At 42.5% G+C, this 6,082-nt stretch overlaps 1 pseudogene; it reads right to left on the minus strand.

Annotated features, from left to right (window-relative positions):
• Window positions 1-1,968: 1,968 nt before the first annotated feature.
• On the minus strand, window positions 1,969-5,609 carry LOC139116895 (tubulin beta-4B chain-like; annotated as a pseudogene).
• Window positions 5,610-6,082: the final 473 nt, after the last annotated feature.

The raw sequence follows: 6,082 nt of genomic DNA on the forward strand, positions 1-6,082 counted from the left end.
GCGTGGATAATTACAAGCTAGCTGGGGAGTCTAAGCAGTGGTTGGGGCGCGCCGTCAACGACTCGGAGATCCTCTAGCTTGACTAGAATTAACCACACCGCACTGCAGCCACACCGAGCTTCAATCTCTGTGTGGAAATTGCGCCTTTTGTGTTAGTTGATTCTCCATAGGTAGAAGTAATACTATGCAATAACTACTGTGTACGTTTCATAAAATTACGTTACTTGCAGGAATACACGATATTGTGTGAATGTCATGACCAACGTGGCTATAACTCAGTCTCTGGAAAGTTTCAAAATATGACCCTCCCCCTTTCCCGGCCATTAGCTTAAGCAAACTGTTTGCCAGTTGCAATACCTACGATGCACAGAAAGTCTTTGGCCTTGTTGTAAATACAAGCTACATCTTTTTTGCGGAAAAGTTTGTGATACGAGGCATAGATTCTGAAGATGATCAAGAGTAGCTCTTGTGACTAAAATAGAGGCAGATATACGACATTTTTGCTACCTCATTTTCTTGCATAGCAAGCGGCATGGCACTTCTCGCGCGGAAGTATGTCAGCGTTTCAATGTTTGCCTTCGTATGGATGATGAAGTAACGCCCTCCCTTGAAATGATTTTTTTTTCTCGAAGCGTCCGTTACGTGGCCAAGGCGTGCGAAGGTTGGTTCAAGATCCTACGAGGAGATAGGAGATAGTTTCATATCTTGAATTAATCATTGCTAAAAAACTTTTATGAGAACAATCTAATACGGTACATTACATGGTGTGATCTTGTTCAGTCTTAAGAAACAATCGAAGACTGACGGAAATGAGGCGATATACAAAGATGTGTTGGTATGAATCAGTCATACTATAAATTGTACATTTTCGCCGATTTAAATTTTCCATGATGAAGATAACGGTGACGATGATGATGGTAATCGATGATGATGATGACGACGATGATGATGCTGATGATGATGACGACGACGAAAATGGTTATCATGATGATAATGATGAAGATAATGACGATGATGATGACATGATTATAATAATGGTGATGATAATGACGACGATAGTAATGATGATGATGATGATGATGATGATGATGATGATGATGATGGTGGTGGTGGTGGTGGTGGTGGTGGTGGTGTCGGTGGTTGTGGTGGCGATGGTACCGATTTATGATGACTATGACTATGGAGATTTCATTTCACAAGATAAAACTATAAGATTCCTCTTCGTTGGGTCAATCGAAACAAAACAAACAAATGCACGCGCAGGCACGCACTTTCTGCACAAGAAGATCTCATATCCGCGATTTAAACGTTTGTAAACTCAAGTGTTTTGTTTGAACCATTATAATTGATGATTTCAAGCGTGTGCAAACGTGTGACTGTCTACTATAAAGGTTTAATAATAATAATAAAGGGTTCTTATATAGCGCACATATCTACAATTACTTGTGCTTAAGGCGCTTTCCAATCATTATTATTATCCCAGGTCACTGGACCTAATTTCTAATTTGATACCATCATAGACCCTCGAGAGGGTCTATGATACCATGCAACTCCCTGGGGAGCAAACAACAGTTCACATATGCAGCCAATAAGCGCAGCAGAGCTAAACGCACACATTACAACCACTGTCCTACCAGGTACCCATCACTCCTGGATGGAGAGAAGAAGTGAAAAATAAAGGGCCTTGCTCAAGGACACAACACTATAGCCATTCTGTGATCGTGCGTCCACTGCTCTAGCCACTGGCCCATGATGCCTCTTTGTCTAAAGTTTTCCCCGTTTAAGTGACCTTAAATTCCCTTTTAGTCGCCATCATCCTCAACCCATATGCACACGTTTGAAATCACTGGAAAAGACGACAAAAACAATCAAACCAACCAGCTTTCATTCACACAAGAATTCATTTTCGAATATCTTTCATAACCTTCGATGACCATTCTCAGGAAAAAAGTATCTGGAGAGACGATGGAAGCAGTAAGCAAGGTATGTTTATTTTAAATATACAATGCAGGCAAACTAAATAGATCTCATAAAGTTTCGAAGTTATTTTCGAAGTTATTGCAAACGGCGGGAAAAGGCGGAGTCCTGGATTGGCATGTCTACTGATGGAAAATCTTCAAACTGTCGTACACACGACAAGCTTTTGTTCTTGTAGTTTCAAGTCCTCATCGAAAGGTGTTCCAAATTTTCAAACAGGCTTTTGTAGACTGACCGAATATAAAGAATGCCTCTTTCTTGAAACAATTTTATTGGCAACTGTTTTCTCCATTATGTCCACTTCGCTTTTTACTAACTTCTCCTGTTTTTTTCTACACAAAATTAAACTCATCTGACAAAATGTGTACACAGTCTGATGATGGCCGAGAAGTGCATTTGTGAATATATTAAAGAGAGCGTAGAGTGGATCAAACTCTCTGAGACTCACATTACTATAATCGAATGGGTCTAGAGGTTGTTCAGGATTTGCAAGAAAAATTCTTTTCAATGACATATGTTCAAAATCTTGATATATAATTTTGACGTTATATGGATATGCAAGAGTTTTGACGGACTTCTTTCCGAGGGAAATTCATCAAAAGACATACATGCTCTGTAGTGAAGAACTGTTTGGGGAAAAAGAGTAGAGCGCTTTGATTGAATTCAAGGTAACTGGAAGAACGTTCTTTTCATCTTGATAAGGTCGCGGTCGTCGTCATCTGTCACGTGACTTATTAGGCCTCTTCTGCTTCCTGTTCTCCTTCCTCCTCATCAAATTCACCTTCCTCCTCTGCAGTGGCATCCTGGTATTGTTGGTATTCAGACACCAGATCATTCATGTTGGACTCGGCCTCAGTGAATTCCATTTCATCCATACCTTCACCAGTGTACCAATGCAAGAAAGCCTTACGACGGAACATGGCGGTGAACTGCTCGGAGACACGCTTGAACAATTCTTGGATGGCGGTGCTGTTGCCGATAAAAGTGACTGACATCTTCAGACCACGTGGTGGGATGTCGCAGACGGCGGTCTTGACGTTGTTGGGGATCCATTCGACGAAGTAGCTGCTGTTCTTGTTCTGGACGTTCAACATCTGCTCATCAACTTCCTTCATGGACATACGACCACGGAACATGGCGGCGACAGTGAGGTAACGACCGTGACGAGGATCGCAGGCAGCCATCATGTTCTTGGCATCAAACATCTGTTGGGTCAGCTCTGGCACGGTCAAGGCACGGTATTGCTGGCTACCACGACTGGTAAGTGGGGCAAAGCCAGGCATGAAGAAGTGAAGACGTGGGAATGGTACCATGTTGACAGCCAGTTTACGGAGATCGGCATTCAATTGACCAGGGAAACGCAGGCAGGTAGTGACACCGCTCATCGTGGCAGATACAAGATGATTCAAGTCACCATAGGTCGGGGTTGTCAATTTCAGGGTACGGAAGCAGATGTCGTAGAGAGCTTCATTGTCGATGCAGTAGGTTTCATCTGTGTTTTCTACCAACTGATGTACTGAGAGGGTGGCATTGTAGGGCTCTACAACAGTGTCTGATACTTTGGGTGATGGTACAACGCTGAATGTGTTCATGATACGATCTGGATATTCTTCACGGATTTTGCTGATCAGAAGAGTACCCATACCTGAGCCAGTACCACCGCCAAGGGAATGTGTAAGTTGGAAGCCCTGTAAAAAAGCAAAGGTTGAAGTTATGTTAAAAGCGCGTTAGCAGTAGAGAGACAAATTCACTTCACAAGAGGTAAGCTCAATTCACTCGAATCACGCTGTTAATGATTCAATGATTCATAAATCCTCGCGATAGTATTTTTATTCAAATTTTCCCAGCATACAGTGGAATTTTCACTGTTTTTCTCCTCACCTGCAGACAGTCACAGCTTTCAGCTTCTTTCCTGACGACATCCAACACAGAATCTACCAGTTCAGCACCCTCGGTGTAATGACCTTTGGCCCAGTTGTTACCAGCACCACTCTGACCTGTTTATGTGAGATAAACAAAACCGAGTTTTACTGTCGGCTTACTCTTTCACACCTTTGTGGAAGAATCTTATTTTCGAACTTCAAAATAATAGTATGCTGCAAAAGCTATACCGATGGAAAAATTTTTATTCTGAAAGTCATTCCACGTCACATAAGATATTGCAAACTGAATTAAAGGTGTACAAAGTTTCGAACTTTTTTGATCGAAAGCTTACCGAAGACAAAGTTATCTGGCTCTGAAGATCTGACCGAACGGTCCTGAACGGACAGAGTCCATGGTGCCGGGCTCCAAGTCTACCAAGACGGCGCGAGGTACGTATTTGCCACCGGTAGCTTCATTGTAGTAGACGTTGATTCTTTCAAGCTGCAGATCTGAGTCACCATGGTAGGTGCCAGTGGGATCGATACCGTGTTCATCGGAGATGACTTCCCAGAACTGTGGTTATAAGGGAGAAGAAGAAATGCTATGTAAAAGTTGTATTTATTTAAAATCCTAAGTTCACATGTTTTATTTACATTACGTAAGCTCATGCAACTATTTGCTATTTTATTGCTCATGCTTGTCGTTTTTTGTTTTTACAGATGAACGTGCATCTGTTGAAAATGATTTCTAAATGATGTCAAAAAGTGTCCCTGTTTTAGGTACATAGGTGCCATCTCTCTCTCTCTCTCTCTCTCTCTCTCTCTCTCTCTCTCTCTCTCTCTCTCTCTCTCTCTCTCTCTCTCGTCCTTTCGCATATTAAGCACGTCATGATTCCCTGAAAGTGACGTCATATCGTCTGGCAACCTTTAAAGGGATCGTCAGACGCCTAATGCCTATATGCATCCCTACCCGTCGCACATTGAAAGACTCTTTTCAAAACATTGTCCCGAGAGGGTCAACTAAGGTGGCGTTACTATTCTTTAGCCATTGGTTGAACGTGCCCAGGGGCGCTGGAGTGTCATCCTTTGATACAATGCCAGGGCAGAGTTATTTGTGGCGTTACGATGGCAACTAAAGGTGAAGTCAGTAAACAAACGCAGAAATCACTCATTGGGGCCGAACGCATCCAAATTCGTTCAGAGGCGTAGCCTGCGCGATAAGTCACTTTGCTCGTCCAGCGTGCAACCGACCTTGAGAACCAGCGGTGGAACAGATTATACGAGTTATTCGCTTATCTGTTTTACGAAAAGATGGCAGTGCGAGGTACAGATAATAAGAATCTTCACACCGCGTGATGTCAATTACAAAAGCGACACTTTTTCGCATGCTTACAACTGCTACCGTGTCGATAACATATGTTCCGGACAATAAAGAAACTGGTATTGTAAATCAACGACATGTGATTTGAAAAAGTCGGGCTTCGCAAAAAAGAGAAACATTTAAGAGGGAACTACACGCCTTATACCATGGCAACCGCTGATTGCATTCAAAGACGGCATTCAAAGGCTTCATATATAAAAGTCTTACCTTGGCACCGATTTGGTTGCCACACTGGCCAGCTTGCATATGAACGATTTCGCGCATCTTGATGGAAGTTCTGTTCTGTGCTGTGCTCAAAGCAAAAGAAGCTGAAAATTTGTGTTTGGGTTTTCTTCAAGATCTATTTGCCTTCAAGACAGCCCCGAAAGTGGACGTATCTGTGCACTAAGTCGCATATTCAGCTTTTGGGCCTGACAACGCACTTAATAAACACGCTCACTCCGCCTATCAAGTAGTTTTGTTGAAACGCAGAAATACTAAAAATTTTCAATCAGCACATCCATTCTTCTCATGTTAAATCGTTGAGATTTTCAGAATCAAAATGTTTTAAATATTTTCCATGATAATGTGACAATATGTTGTATTGGTGGCACAGATCTTAGCAACAGAAGCTAAAACAGAACAGTAACTTTTGTTTACGGTTGCTCTGACAGGTGTGGACTACGATATAGTCATCCGCAAGTGTGAGAAGGCCCTGTGAATTGACTGAGTCGATGCCCCGATGTGACCCTGCTGGCGATTAAACCGGTTCGTTCAGGTTGGCATGTGTCGTTATCACAAAGCTTAGTGAGAAGTTGACAGGTCTGTCCAGCCCACTGCATTCCACTAGCGAAATGTCTCTAAAACCCGCTTCGAAGAAAAC

Source organism: Ptychodera flava, chromosome 18 (genome assembly GCF_041260155.1).
Source record: "Ptychodera flava strain L36383 chromosome 18, AS_Pfla_20210202, whole genome shotgun sequence".
NCBI classification, from domain to species: Eukaryota; Metazoa; Hemichordata; class Enteropneusta; family Ptychoderidae; genus Ptychodera; species Ptychodera flava.